An 18,403-nucleotide genomic window follows, 5' to 3' on the forward strand; every position below is an offset into this window, starting at 1 on the left:
TTTTAGGAACGACTGGAGTAACTGAGGAGAATCTTCCAAAGAATGAAAAGATGGGGAGAAATGAGGTTCAGAACCTGGACCTAATGCAGGAGATTCAAATCTGGTTGTACCCTTTGGCATTTTCCCCATAGTTTCAGAAATGGGATGTCTGGGTTCTTCAGGGCTAGGAGGAAAAAAATCCAAGACGTCCTCTAATTTTCTCCTCCACATTTTATCTAGAGGCCCACTCCTCCAAAGACAGGAATGACTTGGCAGTTAAGGAAATAGTGCTCTTGTTTCATTCAGTGTTTATTGGTTCATGAGACAGTTTTTGAGCACCTGTAGAGAGATCATGGGGACAAACATCCCAAAGCATAGGTGGCAGAAGAGGAAGATCGGAAGTGCTTAGTTTCATGAGGACTGTCTAACCCAAGACTACTTATTTTTGAATCAGTAATCCTTCTATTATTTAAGGCATTATTTATTGTGTTTTCTATACATGAAGCCAAATGCAATCCTGACCAAATATGAAGAAAATAATGCATAAAACTCATATATTACCTATAATACTAACCATTATGAAATAATGTGTGTGCAAATGTCATTTTATGATATAAGTTACACACAGAATTTCGAAATTAAATATAATGTGACAATTATATACCTGGGGAATAACATTTAGATATTACTAAATGGGGATCAGAGGTCATTTTGACTTGACCAAAAAAATACAAACCATCACACCTGCAGAATATTTTCCCCCCAACGTCCAAGTAATGTATAAAATAAACATCCTCTCTATATCTCTGAGCATTATGCAATTTTAGGTACTTTTTCTGACTCTCAAGGTCATTGATAAGATAAAAATCAGACGTGGAAGAAAGAATAGGATGAGAGCTCTGGTGAGGCCTAGGGATGGAGGAGTGGGCAGGAACGGATGATTATCTTGATTTGGGAAAGGATGGAGACAGGTTAAGCAATGAGATTATATGTTGCACAATTTCTCTGCCAGATAGATAGGTTTCTTTGCCTTTACTCAAAAACATCAGGCCTCATCCCATTTTATCAACTTTGCCCTTGCTATTCCCTCTACCTGGAAATATCTACCCCAGATATTCACATGAGTCAATCCTTTTATTCATTCAGGTCTTTGTGCAAATGCCACCTTCTCAATGAGACCGTCAATAATAACACTATTTAACAATGTCAAAAATCTCCCTCACATCCCGTATCTCTTCCTTGCTTAATGTTTCTTTATGGCTTTTACCACCATCTAGCTGTCTGTATATATTAATTATGAGACAGAGAAAAGCAGTCTGGACATCCAGGAGCTGACCTGGCATTTACAGCTATGTCTTGATGTTTTCTTGTTGAATATAAACAATTTCCCAGAACATCAATATCAGACAAGACCTCTCTAGTAAATTAAGACAGAAACAAGACAACTTCATAATAGTGCCTGAATACAAATGAAAACATGAATATTGTCCAAGCCACAGAATACCAAACATTTCCCTCTCCCACTTCATGTAAACGACTGCTGCTTCTTTACTAACTCCAGCTCTATTTTTACTCTAGTTTGCCCTCCCTTTAGATAAGATTTAAGATATCCAACCATAGAATTACCCCCACCTCCTGACAGTATACAAACCACTGCAAAGCCATACTTCCTTAAACCCTCCCCGAAATCACCTAACCAAAGCCCAAATCCTATAATCAGTTCCATCTAACACTCTTTGACTGAGGCACTCCACTGTTTCCCTGTTGTGCATTCTCTCTTACTGCAATAGTTAGTAAAACCAACTTTTTCAGTTGCAGGTGTGTCACTGGCAGACTTTGTCAGGAGTGTGTTTTGGCACTCATTAGCTTGGGGTACTGTCTGCCCCCAGCCCCCAACTGCTCCATTTCTGTATCCTCAGACCCAACTACAGAATCTGAGTATACATTAAATAAATATTGTTAAATAAATAAATAAATAAGTGAATAAAAAAATAAATCGAGTCAGCTTTTTCCATAGGAAAGCAAAAAGTCACCTTGGGAAGGGAAGGTCAAGAAAGCAGCAAATAATATTTTAGGTGCTCAGTCAGACAAAAAATTACAGACAGGGAAACAACAAAAGTAAAATCAACTCCCCTTTGGCCATTGTCCATATACAAAGTAGACTGCAATAACTGATTTACACTTGTTGTCTACAACGCAGGGATCCCTAACCATAGGAAATGGAAGCAAGGACAGTAGGAACTAGCTTGACACAAAATGAAGAATAAACAAGAGTAAAAACCTCTCACCTTTACCACTGGGGGCTGGGGGGCTGGGGTGGAGAGAGAGAGAAACTATTTGTTACTCGGTAACGGCCACCAACCCTTTTAACTCGTGTATCTATTATCCTGTATCACATAATACATCGCATCCCCTTCCCCTAGGCCATTGGGAGGAAATTAATGGGAGAAAAGAAATGAGAGATAAAAGCCAGTGAAAAGAAGATATGGAAGGAGAAGTGAAGATTATGGGGAGAAACACCGGAAGAGTGTTCAATATGCCCGCCTCGTACTCTTAGACGGACAGTTCTAATGTTTAAATAGGTTTATTATTATTATTATTATTTAAATAGGTTTATTAAAGGAGGATTTTTAGCCCTTCTCACGGGCTCTCTCCTTGCTTATGTTACTTTTTATTTTATTGTGAGAATGAAAGAGCATGAACACCGCGGGAAGCTGGCTGAAGCGGTCTTCGAAACCAGCGCTAACTCTGTTCTGTGGGCTTTTCTATGATTTGTGAAATTCCCACACCATGGGGACCGTCGTGGGCCGTGGCTTAGCGGGCCTTTGGGAGGCAGGCAGCGCGGTGCGGGAGGGGTAAGGGGACGTGTGGTGGGAGCGGCTTATCAATACCCTCGGCTCCCGAGCTCTGGGGCTGACTCAACTTTGTGCCATAGCAACAGCCTCCAGCTTCCATCAAAATTTGTCTTTTTGCCTCTTCCGTTTTGCGATCAGTTCAGAGCTTGTGTTTCACCCCACGTATTCTGGATGTAATACGAATATCATTGGTTGTTAATCACAGCAGCAGGTTGTGCCACGTGTGTCAGGATGGCCGAGTGGTGTAAGGCGCCAGACTCAAGTTTCTACTTCCCTAGCTCGGGGTTTCTGGTCTCTGGTGAAGACGTGGGTTCGAATCCCATGCCCTGAGAAGGGGTTGTTCTGTTCTTATCATGCTCAAATTCTGCAACTTCTGTGAGTGAATCACAACTACCTCCACTGCGATTTAGATGTCTGTTCCCTCATCACGCCCACCTTCCTTCCCTCCTTTCCTTTTCTTTCTTTCAATAAAAATTGCATGTTTATGAATAATACTAATATATCAGTATTAAAATGCAGGTCTTAAAATAGGTGATGAGGTGATGGTTATAAGTTCCTATATTCAGTATTTTAACTGTTCTGTAAGGATAAGTTTTGAATATTCTTCCACAGCTCTCCTGCGTGTCCCTCCCTCTCCACTGTCCTCGGCTGACTCTCTTTTTTCCTTCTCCTTCATCTTTCCTTTCTTGCATATCTTCTCCCATCACATGTCTTTGCTAGTCTAAGGGTATGGGCTGTGAAATGAAGAAGTTGATATATTCTGTGGCGTAAGGTAAGAGAGGTGTGAGAGGCAGAAGAGTAGAACAGTGATTCTCAACCAGGAGTAATTTTTAAATCAAGTTGTTATAGACAGAAGGAAAGAAAGAAAGAAAAAGAAAGAAAGAAAGAAAGAAAGAAAGAAAGAAAGAAAGAAAGAAAGAAAGAAAGAACGGAAGGAAGGAAGAAAGAAAGAAAGAAAGGAAGGAAGAAAGAAGGGAAGGAAGGAAGGAAGGAAGGAAGAAAGGAAACTTGCCCAGGTCGCATTGCCCCTAAGGGTGGCTCTACCTACCAGAACCTAAATTATTTGTTAAATATATGTTTTATTACTTTGATTTTTTTTTTTTTTGGTAAATCCAGCAATTCATATGTTGGATCTTCTTTGCTTTTCTTTTTATATATTATTTTCTACCTAATCCTTTTTGAAATTTTGTTGTTTTTGTTGTTCTCTTCTGATATCCTCTATATTGTTTGCTGTTTTTCTCATTGTCAATTCTCTTTTGTGCTTGTGTCATATATATATATATTTATTTATTTATTTATTTATTTATTGTGTGTGTGTGTGTGTGTGGTGTGTGTGTGTGTGTGTGTGTGTGTGTGTGTGGCTCTTCACCCTACTGCATGCTGATATAGCCCTTGGACCTGGCCTGTATGGGTTTTCGAGCTCTTTGGTTTCTAGCTGGGTTAGCTCAGTGGGAGTCCCAGGAGGAGATATGAGTGTGAGTGGCAGGTATTTACTTCTTGTCTCTCTCCTTGCAGGTCACCAGATGAGCTGCATTCCTTGACTGGAGGCCACACCTCATTCAAGGTAGCCCTCTCTACAAGGCTCTCTTCTTCTGAGTTCAAGTAATTACACTCTCTCCATTCTTCCTCAGGAGTAATAATACCCCTACTATTACTTGTGCTGGAGAACTACATTCTCCCTGGTGGTTTTTCTCTAATTGTATACATCTTTATAAATAGTCCTTATATTAAAAATAAAAATGAGTGCTTTCTGAATGTCTCAGTATAAATTCCTCTAGCATGCATATGCTTTAAAATGTTCAATATTACTAGAAATCTCATTGTGAAATACATAAGTCTTCTGTCCCCTAATTCCTCAAATTATCTTCTCTAGATGCCACCAAAATTAACATTTTAACTGTTTCCTTCTCGGATTTACAGATCTCTATTTTCCTAAGTAATATGTATAACTGCTATTATTGATTAATCAATTAAGATATTATCTACTTACTTTCCATCATGTTAATTAGTTAACTGTTTTACACCACCATCACCCACTACTCCTTATCCTTCCAAAATAATTATGTTTCAGCTTTTGTTTAATTCAACATTTATTGTTTATGTCATTTTCCTATGAAAGTATTATACTCAGCATTGTGAGCTATGATTGTGTTTCCATTCTTTACTGGATGCTAATAATTGCCTAAAAAGGCAAACTTTAAAAAGAAAAACTTTAATGTGCCTAAGTTCCTTCGCATCTATTGGTAATTGCTAATTCTTCCTTAACTGCCAAATAGCTTTCAGTAGAGCTTTCCACAAGATCAATCAAATCAGGTAATATATCAGTTCAAATATTTTTCTTGAAGCTATTTTTCCAGTTGACCTCTACTTGCGTGCAGTCTGAAATGGTTGCTCTGTGGGCCTGCTGCACAGCTGTCATCTGAATCTTCTCTTTGCTCACCTATTTATAATCTATTTTTTGTTCGTTTAATTGCTCCACTGTTTTAGTAGAGAGTATTCTCAAGGGTTTTTTGTTTTTATTTTTTTAGGTTATAAAAATAACTCAAAGTCTGAGGTAATGGTGAAGAGAGCCTTCAATATGCTTATCTGTTATGTTAGATTTCCCCAACTTACATCGGTTGCCCCATACATAGATTCTTAGTATTTTTACCTTTCATTTTTGAAAGTCTGTGTTTTTCAGTCCTGCCAGCAGGGTAAAGCCCTAACTGGAAGACATCTGAGAGTAAGGTGAAGAAAAAGAGCTAGGCATTTCGGCCTTCAGCGTTCCTATACATCAAAATGCTTAACCTCTCCTGTTCTCACTATGGTACTCAGATCCTCATCTGTAACAGTCTAACCCCATTCTTTATTTTCTTTGAAGAATAAATCTCCAGGTTTTTTCTTGGGTGGTGGAAGGCCAAACAGTCAGTATGTATAAGTGCAGAGAATTTAGGAATCTAATTGCTTCTCAAATTTTAGACAATCTGCTTTAAGTTTCCCTTTAGCCTCCAGTACATAGTGTTCTCAGTTCCAGAGCTTTTTGAAGAATCTTTGGTATAAATCAGGTTGTCTCTGTGAAGTCTATTACTATTTGTCCACCTGTTTTTCGGCTTTAATGTTTCTTGCTTTTCACTTCTTTTGTGTTCTTCCTATAGTGGTGCTGTAAAAAATCTTTTTACTATAGTATCAGTGAGTTTTCGGAGGACATACAATAAAATATGTAATTTCTATCTCAATAATAGCTTAATTTAATATGGATAATGTTTGTTATAGAAACTCCATGTAATTTCTAACCCATCTAAAAATTTTAAGTTGAACTGAATCAAGCTAGCAATGCTTCAAGTTATTCCAAAATTTGATGACTATTGGAAAGCATACTATGACTTAAAAGCATAGTCTTCAAACCAGTACATATTGTTTCAAGTGATCTTACTTTACTTTACCAGTGGTCCCATAGCAAGGGGAGGTTTAAAAGAAAAGTATGCAATCCATTATTCTTTGGTAAAACACTTCATTTCTGATGGCAGATTTCCAAAGCACCAACAAAACTGACCAAAACTATGAGAAACATCCGACAGTAGAAACCGACCCTCCTGGAATCCATACAATGGTAGTCCAACAAAGTGATTCAAAATTAGCTGCACTTAATATAGTCAAAGGAAATGACACACAAAATTAAGAATTTTGACTCAAAAAACCCCACCTGAAAATAGAAAAAGAAAATATAAACTTTAAAACAAAACTTTAAAAAATAATTTAAGAATGTAATGGATGTGTTTTAAAACAAATTAGCAAAAAGAGAATTAATAAACTGGTAAGATGAAAATATCCAGAATAAAAAAGTTATTAAAGGAAAACACAATCAAGAAGTTGAGAAGGTATAACACATTGACAGTTACAGCCAAGAAGGCAAGGAGAGAAAAGACTGGAAAGAAGCCACATTTGAAAAGATAATGACTGGAAATTGATCTGAATACTCAAAAAGCCCTACTACAACCAAGCTGGATACATACAAAGCAGACCACACTTAGACACATCTGGTAGCCAGCCTCCAAGATGTCCTCCCAGTGATCCCTGTGGGGATATGATACTTGGGGAATCAGTTCAAATGATGTTATGTGGCTACTGATATTGTGGTGAATAATAAACTGTCCTTTGTCTCTCATCCAGGAGTCTCATATCTTGTGCCAGTATCCATGAAACCATAGTAGGCGAACTTCTTAGCTTAGAGTAATTATAATTTCTTTTTAGTGGTTTGAGTAATTAAGTTCTAGTCTCTTAGCAAGTTTGATGATTATAATACAATAATGTTGTCTAGATCATTTATTTTTAAAAGAAAATTGAAGTGGCCATTTCACTTTATAAAGGAAACTGATTTTTTTTGGTAGTGTCTTGACCATTTTGTCTATGGATGATGGATCAGAAAATAGAACTTTATGGTTATGTCTGTGGATTCTTTTTTGTCAATGACTCCACTATTCCAGATGGGGAACTGGGCAAAGCCATTTAAAAACTTTTAAAAATTAAATCCTTTTTAGGCAAAGCCATTTCCCTCCACTTTAGTTCTTGTTCTCATAGACTAACTTCCTCCTTTCCCTATCCTCCCAAAGAAGCTCCTTCTTTGCCAAGCAAGAGTGCTCAGTAAAACTTACTTAGACATTTTTGGTACGTCTTCAAGTCTGTGCAGATCTTATATTCCCTTGGTTCTCTGGATTATTATTAATCTTTTAGTTATTAGAGTCCAAACTTATGATCTTTCCTTCATCGAAGACTTTGTTCACGTCCAAGACCAGAGCCAATTTTAGTCTCCTCCCCTTTGACCAGGTGCTGAGTTAGCCATATTCACATCTTAGCTTTCAAATGCATAATTTTAGCCTATTTAATTTTAAATGAATTTGCATTGCTCTGAAGTAAAAATTCTTAGAGACAAAATACTCTTAACAATGAGAAGTAAGGTTTTAAGAGGGATTCTGCAGATAGAGTATACTAATGTCTCAAGTATGTTAAGGAAAAAGAAACTACTGCTCTCCAAGTGATAAGGTGAAACTAGCCGAGGATTCCAGAGCCCAGGGCAGCTATGCCTTGTCCAAACTGAGGAGATGCTGACTGATCTCCTGCAGGAGCCATCATTGGCCCTTTCTTGATTTCCCACTAAATTCTTCATGGTGCCGTTCTTCTCCAAGCGATTCCTAGCATTCTGTTCTTTTTCCAATTTTCTGCCACAGAAGTGTAGACATTGTGCTGTCATCCTAGTACAGAAGCCAGGACCATTACTTCCATGGCTGGGTTCAGTTACCTCATTTTTCTTCCAGGCAAGGATCACCAGCCTCTTCTCCTATGAATCAGTTACTTTTACTCATAATTATGGTTTCCTAAGGAATGCACAGATGTGACATAAGAAACAGTTATGGCCTGAAACGTTGGCATTATTAGAATGAACTCCCCAAAACTAAGCAAAGCATTCAAGCAAAAAAAATTTTTTTTTCTCATTATGACAGACCACATTTCTTATGAATGTCCCATATGTGACTGTTTATCTTTGGACCCAGAGAATGACCCATGCACACATCCGTTTCTACTTCTGCCTTATTACTGCATCCTTATTAGTATCAGTACAATCTGTCTATCCACTGACCCAATTTTGGGTGCTTAAAAGTTCTTATTCAGAAGTCCTGGGCTCTAATAACAGCTCTACTTACAATATGAAGCCACTCCAAGGAATGAGAATGACACTTTCAACTTTGAGAGTGACAGAATCTACTTTTCCTCCCATAAGATTTCAAGTATAATTTAAGCCCCAACAATTCTACCCGATATCTGGCTTTCTGATTCTTTATCTTCTCCTGCTATCATGTATATACACACAAAAGATGGGTAGGATATATAATTTTTTCATCAAATCACTGTTGACACACATGGGAATGCTTATGAAGAAGCTCTTCAAATGGAAACACCAGAAAGTAGAAATATCAGCAGTGAGAAATGTAAGGACCTGGTATTCACTGACTGTGGAGAAAACGTTCAATTCATACAGGAATAGACCGACTATTGGCAAGGGCATCCAGTTAGTGACAAAACATGCACGACTCTGGCGGGACTCGAACCCACAACCTTTGAATGCCTTAAGCTTACACACTAGAAGTCCAATGCGCTATCCATTGCGCCACAGAGCCCAACGGTATATGGGGTTTGGCTGGCTCCCAAAGACTGTTGATTATTTATTTGCTTATCAATAAACACAATTCGTGGAGATTTAATCTGTTCCAGTCACCGTGAAAGTTCAAGAAACACAAAAACAAATAAGACAGTGCAAGGGACATGCAATGCCCAACATAGGAGAATTTCTGAGCCTTTCAGTGACTAACGTCATTCGTTGCCATGAAATAAGAAATAGTTTGTCCAGTTTCATTTGGTCTCTCCAAGTTCACTCTCGGGACGGTTGGCTTCGCAAAAATGGAATTTGAGGAACTTCCAACAAATGACGTTGGGAGATATTGTAAATATGTGGCCAGCCCCACCACTCCCTTTCCTCTAGCTCCAGTCTGGAGTTCTCTCTTTCGATCTGGGGGCCCTTCTTGCTCGTACTTGTGTTCTTTTTGAAAAAGATGAGTTCGTATGTTGTTTTGCCAATGGGCTCATGGAGCAACGCAATCCCACTGACGCCCGCCCTCTCTCTTGAAGGAGAGGACTACCGTTTTTAAATGCGTCCAGGGAGCTTTGGAAAGATCGCAGGTTTTCTAACTAGGGAATTTTCTTTTGGTGACTCTTTGCGCTGAGATCAAAAGACGCCTTTTTATTCGCTGCCGTTTTTCCGTGAGACCGTAGGGTCCAGTCGCACTGGCTCATTTAGCGACCGTCGGTCACGTGGGTTGGTGTCTTTGAGGACAGAAAGGGATGAATTACAGGTGAGGTCATTGAGCGTGAAACTCAAGAGCGGGAGAGTCCAAGGTTTGTTGACCCGGAGCAGGCGAGTGGTTGTGATCTGAGAAACTGGAGGAGGGTTGTGGAAGGAAGAGAAGAAAGCTCAGGCCATTTCATTTCAGAAATGAAAATAATTAATTCTGAAAATTACAAGACAAAACGCGATCTCTGAACCGACTGTCTGCAAAAACACAAAGCAGAAAAAGGACGTGTTAGACCAGAGCTGAAGTTTGAGTTGAGTGAAAAATTTCTTGCAGCCCTAGAGCCTAGGAGCCTGGGTACTGAGAGCCTGTGCGTTCACACCCGCAGCCCACTCCCGCATCCTCTCCTCCGGGCCGTGGTTTCTCTCCCAGTGCTCGGCTTCTTCCCAGGACTACGCCGCGCATCACTTCCTTAGCTCCTCAGCTCCTTCCGGCAGCCTAAGGACTGGGGAAAGTGGGAGGTAGATCTGGTCAAGCTTCCTTGACCACAGAGTTTATACTCCAGCCTCTTGTCTTTGAGGACGTGTCGGTTCAAGTCCAAGTTTCGGGAGCTGAGGAGACGCGGGCCGGAGCTGAGTGGCACCTCCAGGCAGCCTCAAACTTGGAAATGCTAGTGGGAGAAGGACCCGGAATGAAGGACACTCGAAAGAATCGGGGTCGTCTGCGTTTGCTTTCACAGCTAACCGGTAACTGACTTTGATTAATTGTAAACTGGGTTGCCCTTCCCCTGGCCCAAAGGACTTTTCGAAGTCTCACGTGGGGGGAATGCTGGCTGATAGTCGGTGGGGATCTGACCAGCTCCCTTCCTTACTGAAAAGGAGGATTCCGGGACGGTCTCCAACCCGCTCAGAAAATGTTCACTTCTCTGCTCCTTAGTGAAGCACGCGAGAACGTACCGAAGAGGGAAGTCCGCGGCCACAGAGGAAAAGGCGCAATCCCAGAGAGCAAGTTTTCCAAAGAGCCGGCCTTAGCTACATTCTGTCGCGCACAAAGCTCAAAGGACAGGTAGAAACATGTAAATAAAGGTATGCAAGATTAAGTTTTATTATAAATAGGGTTGATTATGAGTTTAGAGATTATGTGGTTCATGAGAGGAGGATTTTGAGCCAGCTTCCTGTTACTGGGTATGGCAGGGACAGTTCATTTAGACTCCCAATCCCCAATCTGGGAATAGAAGTGTGTTGCTAGGACACAAACAAGTAAATACCAACACATTTTCAGATTACAAGGGGAAAGTTTTCTCAAGTCCATATCTCCCAAACTCTCATTCGTAGTTAAATTTCACCAGCTTCTCTTTTCCTCTGGTGTAACAGGAGTAATTATTCCCTTCTTTATAATCTCACAAGATGTTATTTGTTCCTGAAACCATAGCACTTACCAAATACAGTCATTTCAGCTAATTTTAAGCTTGATAACACTTGAATCAGTAATTGTAAAACACTGTCCTAGGGAGTTAATATTAACTGAAGAAAAACATTTGGTGCACAAAAACAATGATGGTATTTTTAAAACATTGATAGCAGTAGCACAGAAGAAATGACATAGCTGTCCGACAAAGGGGAATATTTCATTAATGCTTACTTCATCTGAATAATGGAACACTACAAAGCCACTAAAATAACATTTAGAAAGCTCCTGAAAAAGTATTGATATAATATTCAATTAAATTAGTAAAATACACAATTTAGAGAGATAAAAGCAGCCCTTGACATTTGGGAGCTGATCTGGTACTATCAGCTAGGACTTGATGTTCTTTTGTTGAACAGAAACAATTTCACAGAACACCAATGTCAGACAAGGCCATTCTATGACCATGGTTGATCAAGACAAAATTAAGATCACTTTGTAATCATGTCTGAACACGAACACAAACATGAAAAACACACACACACACACAAACACATACACACACACACTTGCACAAAAGCATTGTTCAAACCACAAAAATGACCCCAAACCTCCTTATCTTGGTAAATACACATGCCAAAAAATGACTACGGTTTTTTGCCAATCATAGTTGTAGCATTGCTCTATTCTTCCTTCCTTCAGCATAGGATCTTAAATCCTAATCCTAAATTTAAGCTATTTAATCACAGAATCACCCCTTACTTCCAGACAGCATTTACTCTAAAACAAAGTCCTGATTCTTTAACTCTTTTCCCAAATCGCCCAACACAAGACTAAATTCTTTAAGTACTTTTTAGTACTCTTTTACTAGGATGTACCCATGCTTCCCCACTGTGTTCTCAATCGCTACAAGGAGTTCTATGCCCAACTTGTTCAGCTGCATATGTATTCCTGGTGGTTTCTATCTGGAAGATATTGGCACAATTCACATCCAGTATGACTTCAACTATCCACATTTTTCTGCATTCAATACTGAGGGAGAGATAAACCAAAGTGCTGCTGCTGGTGGTTTCTCTCCACCCCACCCCACCCCCAGTGCATTAGTCATCATTACCCAAGTTTTCTCAAGAAGGAGAAATTTATTTTATTTGGCACAACAAAGATGAATTCTCTAATTGTAGACTCAAGGACTTTGAGGTTACTGAATGTTACCTCAGTAGTCTTTGGTTTGAGCAACTGTCTTTTTCAATGCCCGTCACAATCACATGGGCCTTGAGTTTGTTTCTTGAATAATTGATGCTAGCTAGAAGTTTGTAGAATCCATGGAGGCGTCTCTCCCCCCATCACCTGCTAATATTTAATTAGACTTTTAAAATTATTTTGTATGCATACTTTGATAAACTAATCTTTTATGGGCTTTTATCATCATAACAAAAAATTTGTAACTTAAAAAAAAACGTTTTAGGAATCCTCATAACACAGGTCTGCCCCAAAAATACTCCTACAGGGACAGAAGATAAATATTTTAAATATATTTGGCAATCTCTTAATGCAAATGGTTGGGAAGTTTCCAAAAATTGCCAATGGAAAAACACATTAGAAATGCTCTGAATCTATGAGCACACAGACTGAATGATGCACTTGCTTTTCATTACCAGATTTCTTCTGTTAGTCATTGCATTATCGATCTTTTCTGGATATAGATAAAAGTAAATTATTTGATATTTAATTAGATCTACCCCCCCATAAGACTTTCTCAGTGATATCTGAATTGAATAGAACTCAATTTAAAGAACACTTTGTCACTTCTGGTTAAATATAATGTATTAAATCCAAGCAATTACCTATCAGCTTTCTCAAGATACATCGCATTCATCAGCTCTCACCTCTTACCCATTAACAGTTTGTTGGCCATAAAATGGGGACCTACATATGCATCTTGGGATCCAGCATCTGCATTTAACCATTCTATTCTGAATCATTTCTGCAGAGCATCTGTAAATTCTGCTGAAGGAACCAGTGAGTTACAAATGTAAAAAGGAGAACGGGAAACGTGCAGTGTGGGTTACATTTAGAGAAAACGAGCCCTTGCATTGCCCCCAAAAAACTGAACCACGTAATCCATTTTTTAGAAAGCAGCTACGATCTCACAGAAAATGCAACTCATGGACCGGCAATGCCTCTTCTTAACGTGTCTGGAAAGTGAAAGCGTATTTGCACCTGCAAAACACCTTCCCAAACACAGTGAGATTAATACTTTGGGCCTAAATTAGGAGCCTAGAAACAACGAGTGAGGGAATCTAGAGGAGATTTTCAACGTCGTTTTTCTCTCCTCCGACCTTAGACACAAATCAGCGGGAGCATTTCCTTCCCTGAAACCCGTTGAGCACGGTATCATTCATCGAGCAGGCTAGAAGTTCTAGCAGAAGGGTTGGTCCCACCACGCCTAAAAGTAGGATTACGCTGATTTCACCTCGGTGCTGAGTAAATTTGGTTCCTGTTTCGGAGACCCCAGCACCCAGCATGAACCCAACTCATCCGCGAGGGAGGCAGGCGCTAGTTGGTGAACTGACCTGAACTTTGAACAAAGATACTTGTACAGAGAGTACTCTCATCCCAGTTCTCCTAAATGTCGGGGCTGCCGGAGAGAGTTTGACTTCCCCCCCCAAGCTTTCATTCACCTGAGTGTTTTTGCCCAACTCGCTGCACACACTTTTATCTACACAGGAGTCTTATCTTTATATCTACCACATATCGTTTTATAATGAGACCCCTCCCTTCCTACATCAGTAGTCGTGGCCGAGAGGTTAAGGCGATGGACTAGTAAATCCATTGGGGTTTCCCCACGCAGGTTCGAATCCTACCGATTACGATAAAAAATTTTAACCTACGGAGAGCGCACCTTCCCCAGCCTGGCAAAAACGTGCTTCCGGCGAAAAACAAAGAGAGAACAAATTACTCCCTCAAAAAGTTTGCCCTAGAAGAGCCTTAGTAATTCCCCGCTTCCATCCTTGTACAAGGCTCAAGGGTGTCTGAGTTTTCTCTCCCCAAAACCCTCCCCAAAGAGACACGTTGGTGAAAGTGTTAAGCTATATCTATTCTGTTAATAAAAATTTTGTCATAGAGTAATATTGGCTTTTTGAAATTATACGCATATATTCGTGTAACCACTACCACAATCAGGATACAGAACAGTTCCATCAATCCATAAACCTCCCTTGTGTTATCCCTTAATAGTCACCTCCTAATCCCGTACATAGCAGTTGGACAACCAGATACGTTTTCTGTTGCTTTGTTTGACTTTTTTGAGAATGTTATGGAAACCGAATCATACAAAATGTAAGATTAGCTTTTTGAGATTAGCTTCTTTCACTTAAGATAGAACATGCCTTGAGATTTACGCAAGTTGTTGCATATATCAAAATTTTGTACCTTTTTGCTGTTGAATAGAATTCCACTGTGTGGGTGTACCACAGTTTATTTCTTCACCTATCCATTGAAGGACATATGGGTTGTTTCCAGTTTTTGGCAGTTGTGGAGAAAAAAGCTATTAACATTAGTGTATGTACATTTTCATTTTTCTTGGATAGGTTCCTAGAAGTGCAATTGCTGGGGTACATGGCAAGTGTATAACTTTATAAGAAATTGTCAAACTGTTTTCCAGAGTGGCTGTACTTTTCTTTATTATCACCAATGAATGAGATTTCTAGTTGCTCCTCATCCTCACCAGCCACTGATGTTGTCTGTATCTTTAATTTTAACCATTTAAATAGGTGTGTAATGATACCTCATTGTTATTTTAATTTGCATTTCCTAATGGTTAATGATGCTGAACATCCTTTTGGGTGTTATTTGCCACCTTCATATTCCTTTTGGTGAAGTGTTAACTAACCTTATTGTGGTAATCATTTTGCAATATATACATATATCAAATCATTATGTTGTACACCTTAAACTTGCACAATGTTATATGTCAATTACATCTCAATGAAGTTGCAAAAAATTAAAAATAGAATTATGATATGTTCCAGCAATTGCACTTCTGGGTATACCCAAAATAATTGAAAGCAGAGACTCAAACAGATATTTGTACACCCATGTTCATAGCAGCATTATTCACAATAGCGGAAACACAGAAGCAATCCAAGTGTCCATTGATGGATGAGTGGATAAACAAAATGTACATACGTACAAAATATACATACAATGAAATATTATTCAGCCTTAAAAAGGAGTGAAATTCTGGTGCATACTGCAACATGAGTGAACCTTAAAGACATTGTGCTAAGTGAAATATGCCAGTAATAAAAGGACAAAAACTGTATAAATCTGCTTATATGAGATACTTAGAGTAAATTCATAGAGATAGAAAGTAGAATGGTAGCTTCCCAGGACTGGGAAGAGGGGGAAATGGGCAATTATTAATTAATGGATAGAGTTTCAGTTTGAGAAGATGAAAAATGTTCTGGAGGTAGATGGTGATGATGGTTGCACAGCAATGTGAATATACTTAATGCTGTTGAACTGTACACTTAAAAATGGTTAAAATGGTCAATTTTATGTTACGTATATTTTGTCACAATAAAAAATCAAAAAGAAAAAAGAGATTACCATTTTTGTTGTTAGTTTTGTTGGCTATTTTTCATTTTCAAAATGCATTACTTAATTTTTGCATTACAATGCATTACTCATAAGGCAATCACACGTTTTAAACCTTAAGTATGTGACTGTCACAAGATTTCTTCAGAAAGCCATAGGGTTTCCATGAGCGCTCCTGGAGCTTACAGCTTGAGTAGTCCCTAGGAGTCAAAGATTAAAGCTTTCTCCACAGCCACTTGTTTCTTTGTTGTTTGGGTTAATGAACACAGACTCACTGGATGAGTTGTCTTCAACATAGTCCATTTCCATTCCTAAAAGTGTTAGCTGTGCTTTCTTTTCAATGAACACTCTAAGTCCATTTTGTATTTATTTTCTATTGTGTTACTATCTACTCTTTGCTTCATTATTTCCTTCACTAGTGTTTCATTTGAATTAAATTAGTGGCTGATTCTTAATTTCAGGTAACGAATGCTTAATTACTCTTTAGCATTTATTTTATTTATACGTATGTGTTTAAGGTACCCTTCTAGGATATCTAGGGTACTTACCCTCTAAGTACCCTTCTAGCTGCACAGTACATGTCTCGACATGTACTATTTTATTATCATTTATTTCAAAGTGGTTCCTAATTTCTTTCTTTTTTTGTCAATATTTTTATTGACGTATAGTTGATTTACAATGTATGTAAAATAGTTCCTAATTTTGATTGACATTTGGTCTTTAAACCATAAATTATTTAGAAGCATATTTATTATTTTGTAAACAAATACAAATTTTAATTTTTATGTTTTGATTTTTGGTGTCATTTTATTGTTCTGAAATAATAGCATGTATCTAACCCTGTTATATTTTTGGAGACTTGCTTTGTGGCCCGGTAAAATGTCAAGTTTGAGATAATTCCATGTGTGTTTGGAAAAAGTTGGAATCCAGAAGTTGATATGTGCCCTGTTCCTTATATATGTATGTATATTATATGAATTGCATTCCTTTGTCTTATGGCTATTTTTTCATGTGTGTTTTTAATTAGTTTTTCAGAGAGGTGTATTGTGCAAAAATATCCCACCATGACTGTGATTTTTATCTTTCTCTTTGTACTTCCATCAATTTCTGGATTTTGTTCTCCATTTCTTAAACTTCCAGAAGCAAGAAATTCTGGATAAAGCATGATTTATGTAACAGCTAGGACTTGGAGACACCAGGTGCTCCCTCCAGTTGGACAACTGCAACAAGAAAAGCCTCGGGGGAAAAAATATTTAATTTATACAAGCTTTAGAATATCCATTGAGACTTTAGGGACATGCTGCTACTTAGAAATTTACGTGTTTCCTTCCTCAAACGAAATGAGGAAAACATAATTCAAACATAATTTGTCTCATGGGAAACTCTGCATAAAGAATGAGGATAAGCTGCAGTGCAGATTCTGATCATCCTGTGCTTAAAAATGAACCTGGTTCCATCCACTGGTCCTGACCTAAGCCGTCTAACTCTGGCTTCTCAAAACTGCATAGTCAGGAACCCACATCCCATAACCACTCTGAGATGAGAGAGACACTCAGAACTGGTTTGACTAGAATCTCAGCCTCAGGCATGTGTGCAACTTTGCCTCCTAAGTTACAATATTGGGGCTAATGAATCATGGAACCTGAATTTAAAGATGTTTCTTTAGCAGCTTTATGCCTAATTTTACTTGAGTTATTTCATTTTTTAATAGTAGGCTACTTGATATAAAGGAGAAACTCTTAGCCTAAGGCATAGAGTCTTCAATAATTTTGTGAATTCCCTGGTATGGTTTGCTAAGTGCTGTGTTTTGTGTCTAGGTTCATCTTGGTGTGAGAGAGTGCCTAAGTTTCCATTCCATTTGCCATGGGTTGCTAAACAAACAAAGGTTTTAGAAGTCTTCCCTAATAACTTCACAATCTATTAAAGGGAGACAGAGGAAAATGCCAACTTAATTTTCTTATTTTGAAAACTGCATTAAATGTCTTTTGGTGGCCATGAGGCCCCAAGCAAATTCTTTTTAACTAGTACAAGCAGCTTTTCTACATGGGCTCAATGCCTTTTTCCCTCATGGCAACCAATACTCACCAATATATTAAGGATAAAAGCTCCACTGGAAGCTCCTATGTTCACCAGCAGTGCCCTACGTAGTTTTCACATTCACATACTGATGCTGGCATGTCCCCCTAAAAGTAAACAGCAATGGGGCTTGTCTGAGCCATAATTCTAAGTCCATTATGGAGCTTATTGTTTATTTTCTCTTTTATATGTTACTACATTGTTGCTGCCCAAGATAAACCACTCCATCTTTTACAATCAGGATCCATATGCTGCACTCTTACTGTGCATTTTGTGTATGGAAGATCATGGACCAGCACTTTCTGCAGAGTAGCAATATTAATTCTTGTGCAAACCAAATTCCATTTTAGTTGTATTTTAGCTTTCCATCATACCTGTGCCATTAGTCTGCCTTACAAGCGCTTTCTCCAACCTATTCCTGGCTAGGCTTTGTTTTATGTACACATTGATAGAACTTCCTTCCTAGTAGATACGAATCTCCACAAGGACAGCGGTTTCGTTCTTATCTTGTTTATCTTTATGCCTCTAGCACCTTGCACAGCATCTGATACTTCACAGGAATTCAGTAAAAGTAGCTAAACAAATGATTTGGAAAAGGTGCTAATCTAGTGACTTTTTTCCAGAATAAGAACTTTAAAAAATCTGTTTGAATTCTTTGTTTCATTT

At 38.5% G+C, this 18,403-nt stretch overlaps 2 non-coding genes across 2 annotated transcripts; one reads left to right on the top strand and one right to left on the bottom strand.

Moving 5' to 3' along the window:
• Positions 1-8,896: 8,896 nt before the first annotated feature.
• TRNAR-UCU (transfer RNA arginine (anticodon UCU)) lies at positions 8,897-8,986 on the bottom strand. Its single transcript is given in 2 exon segments — positions 8,897-8,932; positions 8,950-8,986. It is a non-coding gene; the product is annotated as a tRNA-Arg (tRNA).
• Positions 8,987-13,851: 4,865 nt separating this feature from the next.
• TRNAT-AGU (transfer RNA threonine (anticodon AGU)) lies at positions 13,852-13,934 on the top strand. Its single transcript has one exon. It is a non-coding gene; the product is annotated as a tRNA-Thr (tRNA).
• Positions 13,935-18,403: the final 4,469 nt, after the last annotated feature.

Source organism: Kogia breviceps, chromosome 10, assembly GCF_026419965.1.
Source record: "Kogia breviceps isolate mKogBre1 chromosome 10, mKogBre1 haplotype 1, whole genome shotgun sequence".
Taxonomy (NCBI): Eukaryota; Metazoa; Chordata; class Mammalia; order Artiodactyla; family Physeteridae; genus Kogia; species Kogia breviceps.